Genomic DNA, 12,666 nt, shown 5'->3' with positions numbered 1-12,666 from the left:
GGGGGGTCTCCTTACAACCCATAACAGACCTAAGGGCCTGGTATGCTCCTGGGGGGGAACCCATGCCGGTTTGGATTTTACAAATTGCCGTGGAGTTCTCCCTCGGGAATGCATACCAAATGCCGTCGCTTGAATGGGCCTTTACAAGGTGTGACTAACTTTACACTTTGTAAAAGCAGCCCTAGTTTTACACCAGGCAAACTAACACTTACGGCGAAAAAACTAGGCACAAAAGCTTTGAGGATCGCCCTAAGTGCTAATTTGCATACTAGAAGAGGCATTTCGACTCGAAATGCCCCCAGTGGCGGATGCGGTACTGCATCCGCCACCTTACAGTCCCTTACAGATGTCGGATCTTCTGCCTAACTTAGGAAAACTGCTTCTGAGGATCAGTTCCAAAGTTAGAACCAGAGATACGACGGCTTACGCCGGAGTATCTCTTTTGTGGATATGGCCTTATATTACCAAAAGTATTGGGATGCCTGCCTTTGCACACATGTGAACTTTAATGGCATCCCAGTCATAGTCTGTAGGGTTCAATATTGAGTTGGCCCACCCTTTGTAGCTATAACAGCTTCTACTCTTCTGTAAGGTGACCAGATCTTTAAAATGAAATCCGGGGACATATTTTTTCTTTACTAGTAATGGCGGCAATCAGCGACTCTCTGCCCGTCGCCGCCCGCGTCACAGCCTCTCAAGTCTCACTCTCCGGGCCCCGCCTACTACTGGATGGGGAGCAGAGGAAGATCACTCCACCAGGTAAGGCAAGGAGATAGGCAGATGGCTGGCCAGGATTTGAGCCAAGGCAGAAGAACATGTGAGCGGAGCTGAATGAGCATGCGCCCGAAACTGAAGAAATATTCCCTACGCTCCGACCAGCACATGATCATCAGAAAGGGGCACAGATAATGGGAAAAATACAACCCCCCTTATGATAGTAGGAGCGACGGAGCGGGGGTGTGATATTCTAATTTTTTTATTTTAATTCTGCACTGACTGTCTTTGAAATTGCCCCTGCTCCCTATTAAATCCAATCTGGGGACAAAACCAGGAACAGACTGGGTCCGGGGACAGTGTCCTCAATCAGGGGACTGTCCCCTGAAACTGGGGATGTCTGGTCACCCTACTCTTCTGGGAAGGCTTTTCACAAGGTTCAGGAGTGTGTCTATGAGAATGTTTGACCATTCTTCCGGAAACACATTTGTGAGGTCAGGCACTGATGTTGCATCCAGAAGGCCTGGTTTGTAGTCTCCGCTCTAATGCCGCGTACACACGATCATTTTTCGGCATGAAAAAAAACAACGTTTTTTAAAACGTCATTTAAAATGATCGTGTGTGGGCTTTACATAGTTTTTCAGCTTCTGAAAAACAACAAAAAAAAAATTCGAACATGCTGCATTTTTTCATGTCGTTTTTCCAAAATGTCATTTTTCGTGTTGTAAAAAATGATCGTGTGTGGGCAAAAACGACGTTTTAAACCTGCGCATGCAAGCAAGTTATGAGACGGGAGCGCTCGTTCTGGTAAAACTACCAATGATAATGGAGTAAGCACATTCATCACGCTGTAACAGACAAAAAAGCGTGAATCGTCTTTTACTAACAGGGAATCAGCTAAAGCAGCCCAAAGGCGAAAAGAACTTCCCCTTTAGAGTGCCGTCGTACGTGTTGTACGTCACCGCGCTTTGTTCATCATTTTTCAAAAACGATGGTGTGTGGGCAACATTGTTTTTAATGATGAAGTTGGAAAAACTTTGTTTTTTGGACATGCTGAAAAAAAGGAAAATGTATTATCATACTTACCGTAATTTTCCTTTCCTGATGGACTCCATGGCAGCCTACGTGTGTGTTAATCCCGCCTCCTCTCCAATGTGATAGGACCCCATACCCATAAAAGTTAACTCACCAATAGTCTCAGTGTTCCGTAACTATCCCGACTCCATAATTTCAGGGTGGGAACTCCGTCTGCCATGGAGTCCATCAGGAAAGGAAAATTACGGTAAGTATGATAATAAATTTTCCTTTTTCCTGACTGACTCCATGGCAGCCTACGTGTGGGAAATAACTAGCCAAACACACGGGTGGGTATGCTGAACAGAAATATATTTAATTTGTCCCGTCAGCCGACAAGACTGATAAACCAAAATTTACAGAAGACAGTGCTGCAGGTTCAACACAGTAATGGGACATAAAGGTGTTTATAGAAGACCAAGAGGCCGCTCTACAAATGACGTCTGGCGCCACATGACGGGCTGCTGCCCAGGAAGCTGCCATCCCTCTCGTGGAGTGAGCTGTTACCGCCTGCGGAGGAGCCAAGCCCTTTGCACAATAAGCCTGTTGTATCGTCTGGACGATCCAGGATGCGATTGTTCTTGAAGATGCCTTTTTCCCTTTGTTCTTGCCTGAATGCAGGATGAACAGGTGATCAGAACGTCTGAATGTAGATGTAACTTGAAGATATTCAGTGAGTATCTTGCCCATATCCAGAGGGTGAGTCTCGTCATAATCTGGGTTTTTAAAGGTAGGGAGAACTACTTCCTGATTCTCATGGAAAACCGACGAGACCTTCGGTTTGGAGCCCAGCATAGGTATCAGAACCACTCTGTCTGGAAAAAAGGTGAGAAATGGCTCCTTGTGACCCAGAAAACCGATCTCGGACACTCTCTTGGCCGAGGTGATGGCGACCAGAAAGGCTACTTTGGCTGAAAAGTTCTTCAACGAGGACGGGGAGGGTCCCGACATACTAAGTCCATTCAAAAAGTCAAGTACTAACGGGAGATCCCATTTGGGGAATCTTGGCTTCCTCAGAGGTCTCAGTCTTGAGGCTCCACGAAAAAACTGTTTGATTAGTGGATGGGTTGCCCAAGGAATTCCAGAAAAGGCTGAAAGTGCTGAGATTTGAACTCTTAGTGAGCTTACAGACAGGGGAAGGTCTAGCCCTGATTGAAGAAAGCTTAGGATGTTTTGGATTTCTGGGTTCTTGAAAGAACTGCCCGCGGTTAAAGAAAATTCCACAAACTTAGACCATATTCTACCGTACACTTTATTTGTGCTTACTTTCCTTGAGCTCATAAGGGTAGAGATCACCCGAGAGGCGCAGCCAAGGGATTCTAGCCTTTCCCTTTCAAGAACCAGACCGCTAGTTTCATTTGAGCCGGACAGGGATGGAGGAGCGTCCCCTGGGAGAGAAGGTCTGGTCTGCATGGTATTAGAATTGGGTCCTGAAGACTCAGTTGAACTAGAAGAGGGAACCATGGCCTGTTCGGCCAGTATGGAGCCACCATTGTAATTTCTACTTCATCCGCAAGAAGTCTCTTCAGGAATTTCAGAATTATTGGGATCGGGGGAAAGGCGTACGCCCTCTGAAACCACCACCGATCCGTTAGGGCATCTGTCCCGATTGCCTGGCTGTAGTAACCCCTTGTGTAGAATTTTTTCAATTTGGCATTGTTCGGAGAAGCAAAGAGATCCACTTGGGGATTGACTCCCAGGGACAAGATCCAACGGAAGGACTGATCGTGGAGAGACCATTCGTTGACGTCCACCTGAGTTCGTGACAGGAAATCCGCTTGGGAGTTCTGAATGCCTGGAATGAAAACAGCCGTCAGGTTGACCAGGTTCATTTGGGCCCATTTCATAATGGGCTCTACTTCCTGGAGAAGGGAGGAGCTCCGAGTCCCGCCTTGTCTCTTGACATGTGATACTGCTGTGGTGTTGTCCATCCTTAGTATTACTGACCTTCCTTTCAGCAGTTGTGAAAAGGACTGTAGGGCACACCAGGCCGCTCGAAGCTCCAGGGTGTTCGAGCCTGGATTGTGGAGGCGAGCGTCCCACCTGCCTTGCGCCATGCTTGTGCCGCACAGGGCCCCCCAACCGGAGCCACTGGCATCTGTCGTCACTGTGACCCAAGAAACTGGAGCGATGGAGTGACAATTCAGCAGATTCTTCGGTTGAAGCCACCAGAAGAGGCTGCCCCTCATTGACGTTGAAATGTGGATCCGCTGACTCATGCTCCCTGATTTCCACTGCCTGAGAAAGCCGGATTGGAAGGGACGTAGCCTCCATAGCGCCCATTTCACCATTGGTGTTGTGGATACCATTGTCCCAATGATCTTCAAGCATTGATGAGCTCTTAGATGGCGAGTACTCAAGGCCCGGGAAATCCTCTCCTGAATTACCGGAATCTTCTCTACTGGTAGAGAGATGGTCTTCCTTACCGTGTCGAATTGAGCCCCTAGATAGGTTAGACACTGAGTTGGCTCTAGATGGCTTTTTGCCAGGTTCAGGAGCCACCCGAATTCGGACAAGGTCGAGATGACCTGATCCCTCTGTGCCAAGAGAAGGGTTTTGTCTTGGGACAGGACCAGGAGATCGTCCAGATAATGATACAAACAAATCTTCTTCAGCCTGATGAGAGCTACCAGTGCCAAAAGAACTTTGGTGAAGACCCGTGGGGATGTTGTTAGGCCGAAGGGTAGACATACGAACTGAAGATGTTCCTGGTTGACATAGAACCTGAGGAACTTGTGCAGCTCTGCTGCTACTGGGACGTGGAAATAGGCATCCTTTAGGTCCACAGAAATCATCCAGTCGCCCGGCTGTATTGCTTGTTGGATGGTTGATAAAGTTTCCATTTTGAACTTTTTGTGTGTTATAAATTTGTTCAAGTACGTTAAGTCTATGACTGGACGCCAGGTACCTTCTTCTGTACTAAGAAGAGAGGGGAGTACACCCCAAGAAACTGTTCGTCTTTTGGGACGTGTACCACTGCCCCTTGAATCTTCAGGAGGTGAATGTAGTCTAGAAGGACCTGTCTCTGCTCCAGTGACCCTGGAAGAAGGGTGGAGATGAACTTTGGACAGGGAGGACTGGAAAAGGACCATGTGTGTCCTGAGGTCATGGTCTTGATGACCCAAAAGTCCTTGATTGAGGCCGCCCAGACGTGCCGATAAAGGAGTAGACGAGCTCCAACACGATCCGCTTGGGCGGGCGTTGTCTCAAAAAGATTTCCCCTTGTCACGTCCAGTTGACACTTGAGTAGTTGGAGTAGGTTTGAGGTAGGAGCCTCTACCTCTGCTCCAATTCCTTCTGTAGTTTCCGCCAGGTCTGTAAGCGCGAGCTTCCCTAGCGCGATCCGGGCTGTATCGCCGAAATTGGGGTGTTTTTCTTCCTGTTTGGCGCTTGTCCTGAGGAAGGAAACCAGACTTGCCACCCGTGGCTTTGGAGATGGCATCATCCAGCTTGTTACCAAACAGGGTTGACCCTTCAAAGGGAATCTTGCACCAGTTCTGCTTCGATGATGGGTCAGCAACCCAGGGGCGTAGCCAGAGGGCCCGTTTCGCGGTCACAGAAGAAAGCATAATCCTAGCTAACAGGCGGATTAAGTCAACGGAGGCTTCACCCAGGAATGCGACCGCCAGTTTTAGCTCTGCCGTGGCTGAGTTCTTGGCTAGTTCTTCAGAGACGCCTTTGAGGAAAGAATCAACGTTTTCCGTCCAGGCTTCCATGGCCTTTGATAATGCCGCTAAAGCTAGAGCCGGTTTGCACGCTGTGCCCGCTAGGCCATAAATTCTTCTGAGGTACTGGTCCATTCTTCTGTCCAGGCCATCTTTGAAAGAGACGGAGTCAGCAATAGGTAAAGTGACGTGTTTAGCAAGTCTCGTTACTGCCGCATCTACTAGAGGAACATTCTCCAAATGTTTGACCTCCTCCTGCTTGAAGGGATAGAGCCTTGAGGCTTTGTTAGCCATGGAAGATTTCTTGTCCACCTTGCTCCATTCCTCTTCAAAGATACCCTTCAGTTCAGACAGAAACGGGAACGTAGGGCGTTCTTTTCCCAAGCGCTTAAAATATTTTTTCTGCTTGGCTGGAGAAGCAGGTTGTTCCTCCCATAAGAGAGCCTCCTTAATCGCTTTGACGAGTGGCGTCACCTGCGCGAAGTCAAATTCTAAGCCTTCTTCATCACTCTCTAGGTCACCCTCAGGAAAAGCCGGAGTGGAGGCTTGAGGCTGGGAAGGACCTGGATCCTCTAGGATCTCCAAGTTTGGAGAAACAGACCCGTCAGTGTTGGTCTGAATCTGCGTGTGGGGCATGTTCTCTCTTAGAGTTCGTTGAACCACACGTTCCACCAGAGACTCGATACGATGACCTTCAGTCTCTTTTTCCCTGACCGCATGGGCGTAGCATCGGTCGCACAATGACTTGCCCTCCGGGACACGAGTGTCACATCCCCAGCAGGCTCTGCGATCAGAGCGACTATCATGGCGGTGGGAGCGGTGTCTTGAGGAGGAATGTGAGCTTCTCCTCCGGTGGGAAGAAGTAGATGGAGATCTACGTTTGGATCTCGACTTGGAAGAAGAGTGTTGCGGTCTGGCAAGGTCTGCGACATTCGGCTCTGGATTGGAAGGGCTAGAAAGACATTTAGGGAAAAATTTGTCAACACCCATGGATTGTGACTAGCAACCCCTAGCCCTGATCCCTTTCCTGCACATACCTTGTGCGTGAGGGCTGGCCGCCTGTAGACGGTGACTGGTCCATAATTTTTCTGGACCTGCGTACAGTGGGTGACAATTCGGAACCAACAAGGAACCTATGGTGCCGAATAAAAAGTATAAGAAATAAAAGTGTGCTGTCCCCTTAAGAAGAAATTCTCTGCTCATTACTGCTCTTTTTTTTTTTTAAAACATAAATAAATAAATAAATATAACTATTTAAAAGAGAGTTCATTTAGACAAATCAATTGAATATAATTAAATAAATGCAGATAAAACATAAGTCAAATATCAGAGCATGGTAAAATCAATATTAGCCAGAAGCAAAGAAACCATTCACTGACCTGGCAACCAGAAGGGAGACACCCAGACACTCAGCTGCTCGCCTGAAGGGAAACCCAATGAACACAGGCGAGCAGCTGATTTTAAATCACCCGCCGGTGACGTCACGCGTCCTCCACGAACGCGCCTGCGCAGTGGATCGCGATCCCACTGCGCCTGCGCGGCCTCCGCGGGAACCAACGGACTGCGCATGCGTGACCAAGCCTCGCTCTGAGGGTGGATACAGCGCATGCGCGGGGCACTAGCGATGGGGAATCAGGAAGTCAGAGGCGTGCTGGAACGCAGAAGCGCTCCAGCCGCCATACACACATAGACAGACAACACAGAGGCACAAATAAACGACTGCCATGGAGAAATATGTAGAAAGGGACCTTGCCAGCCGATCCTAGATGTCTTCAGCACACGCCACAGCCACAACCAAGTGTGCTGGGAAGCTCTCCACCCGTGGCTGGGATCCGAGCTGCACCGCTTAAAGTGTGTCCTTTTCCATTCCTTGAAGAAAACGATTTTGATCCATGGAGGAGGAAAAAAAAGGAACACTGAGACTATTGGTGAGTTAACTTTTATGGGTATGGGGTCCTATCACATTGGAGAGGAGGCGGGATTAACCCACACGTAGGCTGCCATGGAGTCAGTCAGGAAATGACCGTGTGTACGCGCCATAATTCATCCCAAAGGTATTCTGTCGGGTTGAAGTCAAGTTAATCAAGCAGGCCCGTCAAGTTCCTCCACCCAACTCGCTCATCCATGTCTTTATAAACCTTGCTTTGTGCACTGGTCCAATCATTTGGGGAGGGTAGATTATGATGTGGCGCTGTTTTTCAGGGGTTGGGCTTGGCCCCTAATGCCACGTACAAACAACCGTTTCTGGGGTTCTAAAAAATGACGTTTTCTTTTTAATGTCATTAGAAACGATCGTGTGTGGGCTTCAGAGCATTTTTCACGATCTAAAAAATGGCCAATTTTTTTTTCGAACATGCTCTATTTTAATTCAATCTTATTTTATTAAAGAAAAGAAAAGCAGAATGACAAATATCGTCTCAAACATTACAAACAGCAAAATCGAATACATCAACAATAGGCATCGTGTATGACAGAACAGAAACATGTCTATGATACATATGAATGAGAGTAAAAGCATAAGTACCACATAGGATAGGACCACCATAAGGCCGTAAGTGCTGCAATCCCTGCATATAAAAAAAAAAAAGGAAGATCTAGTTATTGTAGCTATTAATCATATTTCGGGTAAGTGAGCAGTGCTGCCCCGCATATCGTGCAGTATATGGGAGTGCATATTGATCTGTATGGAAAAAATAACATATGGGATCAGATAGCGAACCAGTAACATTAGGCGGGTCAAGGCCGAACATGCTCTATTTTTTCACGACGTTTTTAACGTTGTCGTTTTTAAGGTTGTAAAACATGCTCAGAAGCAAGTTATGAGACGGGAGCGCTCGTTCTGGTAAAACTACCGTTCGTAATGGAGTAAGCACATTCATCACGCTGTAACAGACAGAAAAGCGCGAATCATCTTTTACCAACACGAAATCAGTTAAATCAGCCCAAAGGGTAGCGCCATCCGAATGGAACTTCCCCTTTATAGTGCCGTCGTACGTGTTGTACGTAACCGCGCTTTGCTAGAGCATTTTTTTCCCACGATTGTGTGTAGGCAAGGCTGTTTTAATGATCAGGTTGAAAAAAAACATCGTTTTTTCTAGACCCTTAAAAAAGTCATTTTTTTAGAACCCGAAAAACGGTTGTGTGTACGCAGCATTAGTTCCAGTGAAGGGAATTCTTAAGGAGTCAGCATACAAGACATTTTGGAAAATTTCATGCTCCCAACTTTGTGGGAACAGTTTGGGGGTGGCCCCTTCCTGTTCCAATATGACTGCGCACCAGTGCATAAAGCAACGTCCATAATGACATGGGTGAGGGAGTCCTGACCTCAACCCCATAGAACACCTTTGGGATGAATTAAAGCATTGACGGCAAACCAGGCCTTCTCATACACACTAGTACCTGACCTCACAAATGCGCTTCTGGAAGAATGGTCCAACATTCCCATAGACACACTCCTAAACATTGTGGACAGCCTTTCCAGAACAGTTGAAGCTGCAAAGGGTGGGCCAACTTAATATTGAACCCTACGGACTAGGACTGGGATGCCATTAAAGTTCATGTGAGTGTAAAGGCAGGTGTCCCAATACTTTTGGCAATATAGTGCATATACACTCACATACACGCACTTTAGGATGCAACAGTGCAAATGCAAAATGTGTAAGCATAAGAGGAACATTAGGAGTGTAAATCTAGAATTCACAGTTTGGTATCCACCGGGGCAAATAGCTGCCCTAAGGTGAGAAGGTGCCTCTTTGAGCTAGATATATGTATTTTTCTAATCACCAATGTGGAGTGATAGAGAGATTACACAGTGTATGCAAGTGCTAAAATGTTATGGCTTCCCCTGTGTCTGTGATATCTCCTGATTAAGAATTGGCTTCTGTGAGGATGTAGGTAGCTTGACATGGTCTAGTGGAGTGGGACACTTTTGTAATGATAGATTCAATAAACACAGGTGCTGGGGAGAATCTACAGGGCACTGATGGCCCTGTAGATTCTAGCGCTAATGATGACAGGGTTAGCTCGTGGGGAACCAGGGAGCTGTTTCTGTCTGTTAGGTTAAAAAAGGCCATAGACAGACCGAAAATTCGGGCCGATTTAACAGGAACCGGGCAAACTTCAACTAATGTATGGGCAGGCTAGTTGTACTGAAGTTGATCTATGAATTGACTTCAGCATAACCAGCTTATCAGATTTTTCTCATTCGATTACTGCTGGCCGCTATAGCTGCAAGCAGTGATCACTGTGTTAATGGGGGAATTGATCAATGTTCTCTCCTTCAATACGTAGTGAAAACAATTACATAATCCTATGGCGTGCCTAATTCTATTCAGACACAGGAGCCAGCTAGACAGTCAACAGTCCTCACCTCTATAAATCAGTCTCTGTTCTTCTTCACTGGCAGCAGCTGTCTACTATTGTGCCAGCCAAATGGAACCTCAAAACCAGGGCTGTATCATGGACTGCTAAATACATTTATGGATTTTTAAAAATGGGGAATGTATACATTCTATACATTAAGGTGAAAAACCTTCTGTAGTCAGTGGCGGCTGGTGCTCAACTTTTTTTTTGGGAGGCGCAAACAAACAAAAAAAAAAACATAAATTTCCGCCACTGTGCCCCTCAATTGCTGCCACTGTGCCCATCAAACGCAGCCACTGTGCCCATCAAACGCAGCCACTGTGGCATAAATTTTTCGCCACTGTGCTATAAATTTGTCGCCACTGTGCCATAAAATTGTCGCCACTGTGCCATGCCATCAAACGCAGCCACTGTGCCATGCCATCAAACTCAACCACTGTGCCAAGCCATAAAACGCAACCACTGTGCCCATCAATTGTCACCACTATGCCATGCCAAACGCAGCCACTGTGCCATGCCATTGTCGCCACTGTGCCCATCAATTGTCGCCACTGTGCCATGCCATTGTCGCCACTGTGCCATGCCATTGTCGCCACTGTGCCATGCCAAGCGCAGCCACTGTGCCATCAATTGTCGCCACTATGCCATGCCATTGTTGCCACTGTGCCCATCAATTGTCGCCACTGTGCCATGCCATTGTCACCACTGTGCCATGCCATTGTCACCACTGTGCCATGCCATTGTTGCCACTGTGCCCTGCCATTGTCACCACTGTGCCCTGCCATTGTAGCCACTGTGCCCTGCCATTGTCGCCACTGTGCCCATCAATTGTCGCCACTGTGCCATGCCAAACACAGCCACTGTGCCCATCAATTGTCGCCACTGTGCCATGCCATTGTCCCCACTGTGCCCATCAATTGCCGCCAGTGTGCCCCTATAATGCCGCCAGATTGACCCCCCCCCCCCCCACCTGGCACTTACCTTTCTCGGTCAGCCATCCTCGTATCTTCCTCCACGTCCACGAACCCTCAAAGTAGTCCCGCCCTCGATGTCGCTTCAGCCAATCAGGTTATCGGTAACCAGAAGCGGTGAACCTGATTGGCTGAGACATCTGTCAGTGTTAACCAGGGAACACACACCCCCTGTGTCCCCTGGTTAACTATCTGGAAGCTGATTACAGCCCTCAGGCTGTAATCGGAAAGCCTATCAGAGCCGCTGGCTCTGAAAGACACTTCCAAAGCCTACCAGCTGCCGTTATTTAGATGGCCGGCGCTCACCAGGGAGCCGGCCATCTGAATAGTGGGCGGCAGCAACAATACATAGATTCATGCAATGCATGAATCTATGTATTGTTTTTCAGTGGCGGTGCAGGAGCGAGAGGGGGCAGCGCTCCTGCGCCCTCTATGGACGCACCGCCACTGTCTGTAGTGGTGCAGTCCCCCATTTTACTTACCTGAACGCTGTCATCCTCTGGCCAGGAACGAACACACCAGCTCTAGCTGGTGTCTTGTGTCCTGACTGGTTAGATTATTAGCAGCGCGGCCATTGGCTACCACTGCTGTCAATCAAATCCAATGTTAAGGTGTCGGGGGGCAAGGCCGAGTCCTGTATTCTGTGTAAATGGACACAGATGCAGGACTCGGAAGTGCACCCGCACGGTCCACCTTAGGTGAGCTTTCTCCAACGTGGACACGCGATGCGGGGAGGAGCCACCAGCTCCACTAAGGGGCCCAAGAAGAGGAGGAACAGGGCCACTCTGTGCATAACGAACTGCACAGTGATATGTTTGTTTTTAAACAAAAAAAAACAAGGCTTTAGATACACAAGAAAACATGCATTTTTTTTGTATAGTGAATAAAATGTTTTTTAACCACTTAAGGACCGCCTCCTGCACATATACGTCTGCAGAATGGCACGGCTGGGCACATGTATGTACAGGTACGTCCTGTACTAGTACCCAGCCGTGGGTCGTGGGCGCGTGCCCGCGGCGCACTCCCGCGACCCGGTCCGAAGCTCCGTGACCGGGACCGCAGGGCCAGCGGACCCGATCGCCACTGGAGACCCGCGATCGGCCCCCGGAGCTGAAGAACGGGGAGAGCGGTGTGTAAACACGGCTTCCCCGTTCTTCACTGTGGCGGCTGAATCAATCGTGTCATCCATTTTATAGGGGGACACAATAGATTACGTCACACCTACAACCACACCCCCCCCTACAGTTGTAAACACACTTCAGGGAACACATAACCCCATCAGCGCCACCTTGTGGTTAACTCCCAAACTGCAACTGTCATTTTTTACAATAAACAATGCATTTTAAATGCATTTTTTGCTGTGAAAATTACAATGGTTCCAAAAATGGGTCAAAATTGTCCGAAGTGTCCGCCATAATGTCGCAGTCACGAAAAAAAATCGCTGTTCGCCGCCAATAGTAGTAAAAAAAAAAAATATTAATAAAAATGCAATAAAACTATCCCCTATTTTGTAAACGCTATACATTTTGCGCAAACCAACCGATAAACGCTTATTGCGATTTTTTTTTACCAAAAATAGGTAGAAGAATACGTATCGGCCTAAACTGAGTAAAAAAATTTTTTTTTATATATATATTTTTGGGGGATATTTATTATAGCAACAAGTAAAAAATATCGAATTTTTTTTTCAAAATTGTCGCTCTATTTTTGTTTATAGCGCAAAAAATAAAAACCACAGAGGTGATCAAATACCACCAAAAGAAAGCTCTATTTGTGGGAAAAAAAGGACGCCAATTTTGTTTGGGAGCCACGTCGCACGATCGCGCAATTGTCAGTTAAAGCGACGCAGTGCCGAATCGCAAAAAGGGGCAATGTCCTTT

At 47.5% G+C, this 12,666-nt stretch overlaps 1 protein-coding gene across 2 annotated transcripts in view; it reads left to right on the top strand.

The window, feature by feature from the left end:
- Positions 1 to 12,666, top strand: part of LOC120915424 (estradiol 17-beta-dehydrogenase 11-like) — a 50,457-nt gene that overhangs the window by 18,497 nt on the left and 19,294 nt on the right. The gene's annotated exons all lie outside the window — the stretch shown is intronic.

This window comes from Rana temporaria, chromosome 1 (genome assembly GCF_905171775.1).
Source record: "Rana temporaria chromosome 1, aRanTem1.1, whole genome shotgun sequence".
Classification (NCBI taxonomy): domain Eukaryota; kingdom Metazoa; phylum Chordata; class Amphibia; order Anura; family Ranidae; genus Rana; species Rana temporaria.
This window is presented reverse-complemented; position numbering and strand designations above follow the sequence as displayed.